Source organism: Pagrus major, chromosome 21 (assembly GCF_040436345.1).
Source record: "Pagrus major chromosome 21, Pma_NU_1.0".
NCBI lineage: Eukaryota > Metazoa > Chordata > Actinopteri > Spariformes > Sparidae > Pagrus > Pagrus major.
In genome coordinates, this window is record NC_133235.1 from 20,408,212 (window position 1) to 20,422,338 (window position 14,127).

Here is a 14,127-nt window from a genome sequence, read left to right on the forward strand (position 1 = left end):
TATTGATGATCTGCAGCCTGGTTCGTGGATCAATATTTCTTTATAATTGATAACTAATGGGAGCCAGCTAGTTAGAGAAAAATACAGCAAAATCCCATTTGAACTGTGTTAGAAATATCCGTTACAGTACAGTTTCCAGTTCTTCATTCTGCCAGTATCAAATATAATTTCACAAACGCAGTGTAATGAGGGCTGACATCCTGCTGCATGCAGATGTGGCTCTCGCTGATTTTAAAGGTGCTTTGCTCGTTTTATGTGAGTCTATCAGAGGATTCTGCTTGGCAGAAGGCTCAGCTTGATACGGAGACTATTTTTTATTATTATGTTCGCTGGAATCTTCTCAGACTGAAATGTAAGCTTTGGCGGAGAAACCTGATCACAGCTGTGGTGATAAAAGGTTGTTAAAAAAAAAGAAAGAAAAATTGTAGAAAGTGAAAAACGGCTTTAAATGTTGGATAACAGTGTGTGCTTGGAGGAGAGGGTGTCATTTGCAAGATTAGATGTAATTTATTTAATAAAAGAATTGGAATCGACCTGGTTTAAATATAACAGGAGGGTGGGCATCATGGGGTCCCTGTCTCTGTTTAAAGTGATGAAGAAATGTCAAGAGATGCCAGAACTGATCTGCCAATTCTGAATCCATGATTTAGTTTTTCATGTCCAACATTTCATCTTAAAATATAGTCATGAAAATACAGTTTTATGTTACAGGAAAATTACACATTTTGAGGAAAAAATCTGAATGTGAGATGTAAAAATTGGCATAACTATAATATACATATGCTAAAATATGACACTAGAGCTAGCAGGCTAGCTTAGCATAAACAGCAAACAGCTAGCCTGGTGTGTCCAGGAAACCACAACTTACTGTTTTTACTAGAGCTCGACTCATATATATCAGGTGGCCAATATTATCAGCCAATATTGCATCAATATGAAAATGTTATGCAGAAATAATACAGCAAAAGATGCTCTGGAAAAATCATAACCATTCAATTCCTAGAGAAGTTTACCGTTTCAGCGCAATGATGTCATTTTAGACAATAAGATGTATTGATTGATAACCACATTTGAGGGATCATTGCAAAATTGTGTGTATATTGGCCAATATATCGATATTGACATTTTTTTCCTTCTGATATTGGTATCAGCAGCAGCCCCAAAAGTCAAGTTGAGCTCTAGTTTTTACTTTTTTACGGTGGAATAACCATCAAGCCTGCTTTTTGTCAAAAAACAAAAACAAAAAAACAACACAAATTGTTTAAAGGGGCACTATGTAGTTTTGGAGAGGAAATTCAAACTTTAAATTTTTTATATTTTTACAATTGAATGAGGTAATAATACAAACTCAGAAGAATTGAATGTTTTCCGTAACTGAATAAACAAGCTGTTCTTAGAGGAAAATAAGGTCCCCAGAACACTGTTTGAAGCTAGAAAGGTGGCAGGGTCCGCTAAATATAAACAAATAAAACAGTATGAAATTATGTTGTCGGTTTGTTTATTCAGTCAGGAAGAAGAAGATAGTTTGTTTATCTAGTTTGTTTATAAAGTATAAAAAACAACATTAAAATTTCTTCCCCAAAACTACATAGTGCACCTTTAAATGGGCATTGAAGCTACAGCAGAAAAATAACTTTACAGAAACAGATATTTAAGAAGACAATGTATTTTCTGCTCAGTTATTTCTTTTCTGATAATATGCTTTCCTTTAATCAAAACCATTGACGAATGATAAGTAAAAAGAAGTGAAAGTGTGAATAGAAGAATAGAGGCTTTTGATTACTGCATTAAATTTAATTGGATCTCATTATTACAAATTGTGAGAAGGGTAATCACAGCTTCACTTTGTCAGGACCACAGTCTCATTTAGTACGGAGCATGCATATTTAAAAATGTGACACAGATTTTTCTTTATTCATTATAAATATTGCACGGGAAGTCTCTTCCTGTTCTTGTTATTTGAAGAAGATGTGTAACTTAATTTAATCAAAAAGAGATAACATTTATATTTATCTACAGCCAATTGAATTACAGCCAAAATTATTAATTCATAACAAAGAGGGAGCGGGGAGCACTATGCAGAACAGCTTTCTCTGTGTTCAGAAGTTGTGGTCATAACAGTCTGATAACTTTAATGAATGTCTGAATACTAAGAAATAAAGAGCAGCCAAAGTAATAGCTTCAATACTGTGGTAATAGTTATTTTCCCTCTGGGTGATTTCAGAGCTTTCCGGCAGCAAAACAACTAAATTAATTGCCTGGATCCAGCTCGCACAGCAGCTACTGTATCTCATGTCCGCACCACGCCTATTTTTTTTCTGTCTTCCAGACAAAACAGATGCCTTGCATTGCTTTTTGTTAAAGCCTTATGCTCAAACCTTTTTATTCTTAGCAACAACCGGATAGGTTTTTTTTTGTTTTTTTAATTGTAGAATTGAGGATTATCTTTTTGTTAGGAGAGATCCAATCAAAGTGAACAATAGCCTCTATTTCGGCATCAACAGGGATAACTACCTCAGTTTCAGACCCAATAACAAAGCAAAAAAAAGAGGAGAAAACACTAATGCTGCATGAGTGGCAGCCAAGTAAATAACTCCCACAATACCACCTTATCAGAGTTATAGCTGCCTGGTTTCTCCACTGATTGACTAGCTGCATTGATTTCCTCTATTCTTGGTTTCTTTTGGGAACATGTCAATAGAAATGAGGCGCAATTAACTGATGAGTTGAATGCTTGATTCATTTGTCCTATACAAGCTCAGTGGAGGTGTGAGGTGTAAGGCTCTCCAGGTCTCTGAGTCGTCCCCCGTCAGCAGTTTGATCCACAACTCAATTTCATTACTCCCAGCTCCGGAGGTTACACAGGCCATGCATGACAATCATCATTACTCCTTTTAACATTTGCTTTCTGTCTTTGAAAGCAGCTCTCCACAAATGGACTTAAATTCAGCCTTTTACTGTGGTGCATTTAAGCACAAGCATGTTTTCCCATGGCACCACTGAATCTGACCCATCACTTAATTTCTTTAACTTAACAAGTCTGTTTGTGTGTTTGAAGTGTGACTGTGTTATTTCTTCTGTCTGTAGTTGCATCTAAAACCTTAATTTCACTAAGGTTACCTGATTACAGAAAAAAGTTACTATTGAAGATGAAACGATTAGTCAGTTCATTGATTAGTTGTTCAGGGTGACAATGTTGTTGGGACGTTGTTGTGACTTTGCTGTGCTTATGCTTTGGTGAGGTGTAGGCACACAAACTACTTGATTATGGTCAGGAAAAGATCACAGTTTTGGCTGCCTTAAATGCATCTGGAGATTTCCTGACCTCTTGTGAAAAATATCATTTTTTTTGTTGCCATTGTCCCAAGTTCCCAATATACAGTGGTGTTATGCATGCAAATGTTCAAACATAGTCGCCTTCTTGCCTGTAATTCCTCCACCATCCCCTCCACCTGCTGACAGAAAAGTCAGGTCAGGTAGAAACGCTAATATGGTATGCAGCCTCAAATGTGAATGTAACTGCCAACATCTTTTATCCTGGTAACTGGGCTGGGATAGTTGTATCACCTTGGTCGAAGATCCAATAAAGCTGAGCCGATAAAAGGTGATGTGAAGACACTGCCAACCACTGATCGGTCAGAGAAACATTACTATAATCATCACTCACGCAACACTGAACCTAGCATCTTTAAATTGGCAAGCAGCTATTTGTTCTCTCAACCTTGGTTTTTAAAAATGACAGCCAGCAAAACAATGTCAAAATGTTTAAATGGTTGCGCAATACGTGTGTCGTTGAGTGAGATGCGTCAGAAAGTGACGATGAATGCGAGCGGAGCAGAGAAAAAGGTTGACAGTGAAGTTGTCAGTCTACGGGTAAATGTACAGTGTAGGCTACACATTGTCAGTGAATAAAGGCTGCAGCTTCTCAAGACCAAAGTAAGCCCTGTGTTGTTTCCCAACTGCTCAAAGAATAAAAGTGGCCCGGAGCCAAGAATCCCACCTGTGTTGAGAGAGTAGTATCTGCAGTGGAAAACGAAGTACTGACAAGAAACTGGTGCACAATATACGTCAACAACAAAGTGGTGATATCATGTAAAGTCATTTAACGTCCATGTAGAAACAGTTGCCTATACAAAGCCAGCAAATATCCACCTGATAAATGTAAGTCCAATATTTATTCTGTTTCTGGCTCTGTTTTTGGTTTTTATCAGCTCCTGTGAGAAGTATCTGTCTCTTCAGCTGCTAAATGCTCGTCAATAACCTTGTCTGTAAGAGCAGGTAGGGTACAGCGGGTGCAAACAGCTGCCTGCTGCTGCTGGAGACAAGATTGATGGAAGCAGAGAGAGTGATCCAAAACAGTTAAGTCGTGGGCGTGAAAAATCATAAACTGAAATATGCTAAAACACAGATGAGGGAAAGTGGTGATAATCCTCTGTGGGTTCGTCACTAGTGACTGTTTTCATCTCACAGTCATTTTTTCCGCAGTTAACATAAAAATATTGATTAGTGCAACTTTAAGTGTAAATATTGGACTACCTGAATGAAGTCTTACACAGATACGTTTTTGTTTTCAGCAGAATCAATGATGTGCAGGGATCCAGACAAACGAACAAGGCAGTGAACAGTCTATCTTTGTATGTAAAGGATTACGATATTTTCCCTGCACCTGTATTATTGGGAACAACAGACAGTTCAGAGTATTTCCAATCTAGTTCTGGTGTAACACTCTGCAATCATGTTCCTGCACTGCAGTGCTTTGGAGCTTCTTCTAACATGGCTGACACTGTGACTCTTTTAAAAACTGTTTTTATTTGTGAAATCATTTCACAAAATCGTTAATTTAATTAAAATATCCCCTCGAAGACCGTGCTGCAATCACTCCAGAATATGAAGCGCTCAGGGTGAAAGTTAATGATTTTCCTTCTGTAAAATTACTATGCTCCTCATTGAAAACACATTTCTGCCGCTCACACACTTCCTTTGTTATCTTCCTGGGGATGCAAACACATTTCATCTCTGTCTCAGTGTTCGAGCATGTAATTAGAGCATCATAGTGTAATAACATTTACCAAACTGAAATGAGCTGCTGATTGCTGTTAGATGAAAAAGAAAACTATTTGAAAAGATGTATTTTCACTTTCATTGGCCAGTTTGAAGACCAGCTCAGTCCCTGATACAAGTCAGGGACTGACACTAACCATCCTCTTTCATGTCAAAGCCGAGCTGAACCCCAGAGGTCTCATTAGAGGAGGAGCGGTGTTTTGACTGAGTAAAGGGAAGAGCTCCTTCAAGGGCCAGTGAGAATGTTCTACACCAGATGAAATACTGGCAGCAATTAGATGCACATGAGAAATGCACACGGCAAAGACAGAGGCAGAGACGAAGATGAAAAAGGATAAAAGCTCTATCCCACATTACTGTGCAGTTACTGTATAGCGAGACTCTTTATTCGATTAGTAGACTGGCACTAATCAATAACAATTTTATAAGTAGTTTTGTAGGTAGAAATGCCAAAAATCCATGGCTCTAGCTTCCCAACTTGGATTTGTTGTGTTTTGTAATCTACTATGATACGTATAAACATAATATTTGGCACTTTTGGATTGTTGGACAGAGAAAACAAGCAATTTGACAATGTTACCTTGTTCTCTGGAAAATTGTGATGGACATTTTTTTGCAATGTTCTGACATTTTATAGGCAAAATAATTAGTTAATTGACAGAATAATGAATCAACAATGAAAATAATTGTTTGCTGCAGCCTTAAAACAACATCATGTATCTATTTTATCTTAAACCTGCTGTTAGATTTAGATATAAATGAATATCCATCGCTGTATACTGGAGATTTTAAACCTGAAGTCAGTGGCGAATTTCCTGCACTGGTGCACCGCTAGCGATGCGTTTTACGGCAACCAGCAAAGATTGATTTATCGGTGCTGAAGGTGGGAGCAACCATAGCGACAGAGACAGACAACAGACAAAAGTTCTGCACTGCAGGTTTAAAATAATGACTTGAAAATCATTTTGACAGTAGACTGACTTGCAATAGGCGGAACGGTGCCTCTGTCATTCTCTTCACATGAACGCCTGTGTGGGAGAGTGGGTACTATATGCCACAAGAAGTGTGTAGCACGGCTGTATCTCAGGAGGTAGAACGGGTTGTCTAGTAATTGGAAGGTCGTAAAGTAATCGGAAGGTTGCTGGTTCAAATCCCCGGTTTCCCCAGCTCCATGTCGAAGTATCTTTGAGCAAGATACTGAACCCCAAATTGCTCCTGATGAGCAGTTGGCACCTTGCATGGCAGCCTATGAATGTGTGTGTGAATATGACAAGTGTTTTAAAGCAATTTCAGCAGTCTGTAGACTGGAAAAGCGCTATAAAATTCCATTTAGCACAACCTCACACACCACCTATGTCAATGATACTGGATATTTAATGGAGAAATATTTTATGTCTCAACTCTGTGTGATTCAGACTTTCCTGATGAGCAGATAGCTTGGAGGAATGGGCAGGAATGGGATCTTGGAGCACCAGGACACAGTTGGTGTTGACATCGCTAACACAGGAGTGCCGGGAAGTAAAGATTTTACCGTAGCCCGGTGAGCTCTACGGGTTCAGCATCCTCTACAGAGGACGATGATGGAGGAAGCAAAGAAGAGAAAAAGAGAAAGAGCAAGAGGCAAGAAACAAGAGTAAATCTCAGACTGGCTTTTAGTCGTTGGTGAAATAAAAAGCTGCAGACGCCGAGCTGGCGTTCTTGCTGTACACTAATAATGTCTGTAAGTAATATTAGCTGGCTTGCTTTGTGTTGATGCACTTACTTTATGTTTGGCTGTACAGCTGTCCATATTTATGACAGTGGTGAATTGAATTGCTAGGGCTGGGAATAGTCATGATGAAGGAATTTCCCCTACAGTAATTTAGGGTGGCTCAATAGCGCATTTCTGCTTTGGTTTTGGTTTTGCAAATTGGGTTATTTGCAATGGGCACAGCGGGATTATGTTTCATCTTAGTACAATGTTTTCATGTTTCTCTCTACTTCTACCTCCTGGTTATGCCGGCAAGCCATGTGACGCAAACAGCACAGCTGTGGTCAGTGGGGATAATTAGAGGACCAGTCTGTGTTTTCTACTAAAAGACTGCTGGTGTTTCCAGTCGGGAGTACCAGAGTGAGTGATGCAGTGGCTACGTGACTTTCTCCTGTTTGGTATTATGATCCTGGGCAAAATTTGGATCCAAACTTGGGACACTGTTGTGCTTGTGATTCTGTGGATAGGGGGATATTAAGCAGCAGGGAGAGAATCTTCCAGAGTTAAAGCTTCTGCTGAGGCGAGTCACTTCAGCCCAGTTGCCCTGGGACGCAGATTTTGTATATTGTCGCTTCTATATTTGGCTGGCTCTTGGCGAAAATTATACATAGTCTCAGTTACATTTTGTTTTTATTTTACTATAGCAGCTGCTTGTTTAGATCTTAAAAAACAGACTAATTATGAGGTATGCAACGTCACTTGCAACTGTGGTGGTTCCTCGTCATCCTGTGCAGTTCGGTTGTCAATAGCATGGTATTTAATTTTTGCGGTTATAGCGACAGTCCTAGCAGGGGTCACCAATTCTTCTATCAGCGTAATGTTGCTTTACGTGACTTAATTAACTAATGAATATTTTCATTTTTGATTAACCCGGCAATTATTTTCTTGATTAATCAGTTTGTTTTTTCTGTACATGTGACAGAGAAGATTTTATAGTCAACTAAAATTTCAAATACAGCTTTTTCAAATGCCTTTTTGTATATGACCATCATTCCAAAACCCAAAGATATTCTATATATATATATTTAAAGCTTGACAAAATTAAGCTGATTTGTTGAATATCAAGGAAATATTCCACATATATTAGAGCAAAGTTTCTCGACTGTGAGTTCAGGGTTCCTAATGGAGTTACTTGATATGCAGCATGTCACACAGAAAACTTCACAACTCCCAGAGTATTCCCAGACTTAAAGATCAAGACCAGAGAAAGGCAGGAGAGTCCTGTGTTACACTGGGACCAAAAATGACCAAACAAATGCAAATCTGGAAGAGACAGGCGGCTAGAGCGAAAGCATTTGCAATCAGGGGTGTCACTCTGGTGGACGAGCAGCTTCTTTAGCAGAGGGAGACATCTTGTGGCCTGCCTCTAAATGAAACTAACCTCTTGCTGCCTTGAAAAGCAACACAGCCACTCTGTATGCTGCACAAGTAATGCAAGGGAAGCAAGAATGGATTTTTAGCTAACAGGGGCTTATACTTTGAAATGCCTCATATAAAATTCATCAAAGGGGAAAAACATGGGCATGTACTTTGTAAAAAAACTTTAAAAAATAAAACCCTAAGCTGGATTGGAGGAGCCTAAATTCACTGCATTTTATTGTATTTTCATCTCTTTTTATGTTTGTTTTTCTAAAAGTGCTGTATTCTTAAACTGCTGCAGCATGTTTTTTCAGATTCAGTAAAGGAAATTGCAGGACTTTGAAATGTACAGTAATTGCAAACATCTCTGGCACAGCACATGTACAGTATACCCTGCCCTGGTGGAGGGCAGCTGCAGTCTCTATCAATAAAAAACAGATGCTGCTGGCTTCACCTGCAGTCTTGTTCCCTTGTTGCATTCCAGGCAGAATCCAACTAAAAAAAACATAAGTACACTGTCACTCAAGCTTTCAGTCTGCAGCCCGCAGTCACACTTTGATAAACTCACTCCTCAAATTTCCTCACCGGTGCTTTCATTTGCAAGGATAATCTTGTTTTTTTTTTTTAGCGTGTTCTCATCTTGTTTGCTCAGCTGGGGGCTTTTGGTGAGTCGTTCCTGAATCCATTTTGCCCGCTTGCCCAGAAATTAAGCAAAGTAAGCACTTGCCAGCGGCCTAAAAATGCCATCGAGAAACAGCATTCCATCAAGAGATTTTCCTGTGTCAGGTGAACATATTATGAATTCATATCACAGCTCTAAACATCCGCGAGGCGACTGCCACTATCTCTCTTCCAGACATTCAAAGAAAATGCCATTACAGAATCTAAATGTAAATGATTTTTTTTAACACTTGAAAGTGGATTACATCATCACTCAAGCTTCCAAAAAATGATTTAGCGTTTCCAGCAATCTGTCGTACAATGACTCGTGGTGTCGGGTTGAATCTCAGCTTACTTGAAAGAAGATACAATAATTTACAAGGCGCGAGGCTTTGCTTTTATTGGCTAAGAGAGCAGGATATAGATCTCAGAGGCCATTAGAGGAAACAAAAGCTAAATAAGGGCATGGCAGGCAAGCCAAGATCAAACGGACATGTGATATGAAACCATGAGTCATTTTTTTGCAGGGTAGAATATGAAAATCTGGACAGAGAAAGGCCAAACACATGATTTCGTTTGGATATCACACGGTGCCAGAAGGCTGGTAATGTACAACGTAACATAATGGCACTATTGGTTTTGGACGGAGAAGCAGTGTGTCCGGTGTCTCCACCTAACAAGCTAATTAACTTAAGAGGTTTTGTCAACTGGCACCTTCCAATGTCCGTCTCTAGTAGTATCTGCTGCAGGATGTGCAAGTCAGCAAAACAGAGGCCCCCGTTATGAATTCCTTCACTATTACTCTTCAGAGCCATTGATCGGACTGCCAATACTGCACTTACAGTAACAGTGGCTCCCGTACAGGCCTTTACTGACACTGAGTAATGGAACAAACACATTAGGTATTTGCTATTTGGCCTGTCATCTACACTCACCCGCTTCAGATTTGTTTATTTCATTGTTTGCACTGTGGAGGCTTTATTTTATCACTCCCCTGCTTTTTCATGCTCCATGCAGCACTGTAATTTTGTGCTCCTTCACACACCTCTTCCCTTCATCTCTCCTAATGCTTCCAGTTGTGCATGGCAGCGCTGGCTCGGCTCCAAGGCAGGCTGAATCACAATGATGGTGTCAGTCCTCAGCTGAGTCCCAGTCCCACCTCAATCTAAGCCTCCTTTTCCTCTGCCTCTCTTTTGTGTTTGGTTTCCACTCTCTCCTTGAACTCTATGTCTTGCTTTTTTTCCTCTTGTATAAGCCACCACTCCTCTGTCTCTTTTCCTATCTCCCACACTGCTTCTGTCTGCAGCCAGACCCACTGTTTCTGAAGAGGTCTAACACTCAATCCTGATTTCTGCTCCCTTTACTCACCTATCGCTTTCCTTTGACCTCCAAAGCCAACTTCAGCCTCCAGATTTTACTGCAGTGGATAAAGAACAACACCACATCCTGGTTCTGTTTTGGCAGGCTCTCAACAAATCCCCAAACAACACAGACTGACCACAATGTAATATAAAAAAAAGGCTCTGGCTTTGGTTTCAACACAAGCTGATACCTTAACAGGAAGTTCAATTACAACACTTGAGATCAACAGTAAAAGGATAAATGTGCTGGAATCAAGTGTCCGTCTGCATTGGTGCAAGCTAGCTAAAGGGCTGAGCAGCTGATCGATTGAAATGATATTATGCCAACTTCTGCATGCATCCTGCATACACACACCGACAGATGATTTATTTAGTCAGAGCCAATCTCCCAGGTTTAATCCAGAGCAGTGAGTGGGGCTGTGTTGGGGTGTTTACGCCTTTGAGTATTAATGAGGCAATCAATCACACACCAGTTCACAGACAGCGTGTAAGGCAACAAGATGGAGGCATGAGATTAATTTTGATAATGAAATAAATCCTCCACTCAGAAGTCCTTTGGGCCTGCTGAAATCTGAAAGTGTTTTCTTTAATATAATGTTGAGTACACTGTCTGACATATAAGATTGTATACGTTTCATGAAGTCTTGCAGAAGCACAGAAATCCTCGAGCGTAATCTGAACAAACTTTATTACCACAGTTCACTCACAGATTGATACAGGGACATTCAAGGCTATGTTCCTGTACATATTTATAGCACTGGGTAGAAAATTTGCAGCATCTACCATCTGCCAGCCTTTTAATATCTGAGACTCGTTCTCCTCCAGTGAATTACAGCATCCTCCTCTCAAAAAAATATTTCATTACGTTATGCAGAGGGAATAATTGCACTTGGGGGCCCTGATATTTCCTCTCCAAGATCTCTCAATACCACTGCACCCATATCCAGCTCATTAGTTGAAACATCTGGTCTTTCCTGTCACAGAGTTTCTGCAGCCACTGTTTCTTTGTCTGACTTTGACTTACACAAAAATGCACGTTCAGGCATAGCACACAAACACACAGCACAGAACAACTTAAAATACTTCAAAGGTTGAAGTATCGTCAGGTAATTTGTTAAGTTCGACCGTAGAAGAGCAGAAATGATAGTATGCTGAGGGTTTTAAATAGGAGAAGATGATAGTGTATTTATGCTAATGTTCTACCGTTTTAGTGCCAAATTAAAATGCATAACACTCAGATGTAAAGTATATGAGCAGAGGCGTTAGAATGATTTTAGGCATATATTTTCCACATGCGCAGAGCTAATTGTCAGGTGTTGTCTAGACCTTGCGTGAGTCATCTTGTGGTGATGTTGCTGAAGTATATAATGGATAATCTCAATTCCATCACATCTCATCTGCTATGAGAGGACCTGCCTCTGAGCCTCCCACAGTAAGATCAGCAGGCCGAGGAGGGGGAATTCAGGCAGCTCCATGAATCTTTAATTAGTCCCCTCTATACTTAGGCCCTCAGAGCGTCTCCAGTTTCTGACATTTAGCTGAAATTTGCCCTTTGTGCGTAGGAATGAGAAAGAGCCAAGGTCACCTGACTGACCACAGTGATATCAAAATCTGCCTTTATAAGCTCACATGTGCCGTTTTGTTTCAGAAGCTACGGCTCAAATCTGGAGCTCTTCTTCGTAGATGTCAAGTATGGTTGGAAAGCCAAACCTCATCTTTCAGTTTAAACCACTGTGTCTCACACAAAATAATAGTATTGCCACTGTACAACTAGTAAGTAATTGATATAAATCATTCGCCTCACTTTCACTGCTGCTGGTTCTCAAAGAAACTGTGCAGCATGACAAGCCCATCTTGGTGCTAGGCTTTCATCACTCAAATCAATGGCCCATTTCATCGAAATACAATCCTTCCCCTGTCTCTGCAGCAGGACGATTAAGTTCCATTCAAATTCTGCTGACACGATTTTATCTCTTTGGTAGAGGCCTGAAAATTGAGGGGGAAAAAATTACATTTTCTAAATACGAAAGCACGAGTTATGAAAAATTACCTTTTTTTGTTGCAAAAAGGTGACACTATTCTGTTTTGGTGACATTATGTGTTTTTCATTTTGTGAGATGAGACAAAACATTAGAACAGTTTGTGCCGTTACAACTACGAAGGTGATTCTTCTTCCGAGGTGTTTACAAAGAAAACAATAACGTATTAAAAACTCAACTGGTCTTGAAAACAGCATATGTTTGCTCCATAATGCATGATGCATGATGTCAGCAGAGATTTGTTGAACCATATGGCACCTCGGTAGTTTACATCTTTGTGAGGACATGTTTAGGGAAGTAATTCTCATATCTCCTTCAAGAAAAATTACAATTAATAAAAATGAAGAATTGGACACACATTCATATAGGCATCACCAAAAAGACCAGGAGGTTTCTCTGCTTTTGGCACCAGCTCTTGTAAACTGAGATAAAGCATAGCTTTATTAGTATTCCTGAGAATTCTTTCCTGTCTTACTCCCCCATACCTGTTGTTCCCCTAGAGCTTCTTAATCTTTTCATAAACATGCCATTAATTATTTAAAAATGGAGGATTATGGGACCATCACTGAAAAACAATTAAGAAATGAAAACATAATTTGAATGAAAATGACGTCTCTTTCCCTAACCATATCTGATGTGTGTGTCTCATCATGACAATGCTCATTTCATAAAAAAAAAAAAAAACGCCCTCTTACAGTGGCTCAGCGCTGTAATGTCTCCTGGCGTTCATAAACATAAACTGACTCATGCAGTATTTCATTTCACTGTGGGCAGAATAAAGCATTCAAACTGTAGCATTATAATGACTTCTAAATAGCTCACAGTTGTTGGAATTGTTGCCAAAGGTTAAGGTGTTCAAATGTGGCTTTTCATTAATTCAATTGTCTTTTAATTTAATACATCATTTTAGATTTTCTGATAAACATCTAGTCTAAATGTTTAATAATTTTGTGTTTATCATTCAAAGAAATCTCAAATATTTAAGATAGTTCTTCCTCCCTGTCTCACACCTCACCACAAAGATGAATACTTTTTTTATAGTGATTCTGATGGAGTTAACAATTATTTCACTTAAGGCTAAACCCACAGAAGGAGCCATACTTACTGTGGTAAAGTTTTCTGCACCACAGTCCTTGCCCCTATATTTGCAGTCAAGCAACATCTCGTCTATGTTGTGGCTAGTCCTCTGCACAAACTCCAGCATGTTGAAGGTCTTGCTAGGGAAAAACTTGCTGTTGTCTGTTGGCTGCCCCAAGGCGGCCATGAAGTCATCGAAGTCCCCTTGTTCCACGCCCAAGAGCCCAGCCATCCAGAAGATGTCATTCCTGCGGATCTGGGACTTTCGGAAGCTGTTGTAGTTGCAGAGGGTGATGGCTGGGAAGTACATGACAGGAATGTCCATCTCATCCAGGATGGTGACATGAGGATACTGGTAGAATTCGATTACACGATCGGCCACTTGGTAGAGGAAGATGGAAAGGGAAGAGCTGAATGCGGCGGCCCAAAGCAGCCGTCGGATAGTCACTCCACCAGGCAGGAAGATGTGGCTGAGGCCGTGGAGGGTACAGTTGGCCCCGAACACTGTAATGTCTGACGGCGGACGTGGCGCTTCCTCCTCTGGGGCTCCCATTGTCACCAAAGAGTTTTCAATTTAAGCTCTGTGATTGCTGCAGTGGTGGTCTGCTGACAACTGGTGCTACCAGGGATGTTCACCCAAACTAAATGTACAAGAGAGGCTGGATGAGACGGGGTCTGGTTTCCTCTTTGCACCCGTGGGAGGGGAAGGGGTTGGATATCTGGAGCTGGGAAATAGCGATGGACTGTTATATCAACCAATCCCTATTGAGATCTTGAAGGGCACATTGAATTCAAGAGATCCTGTTTCATTTGGGAAGGA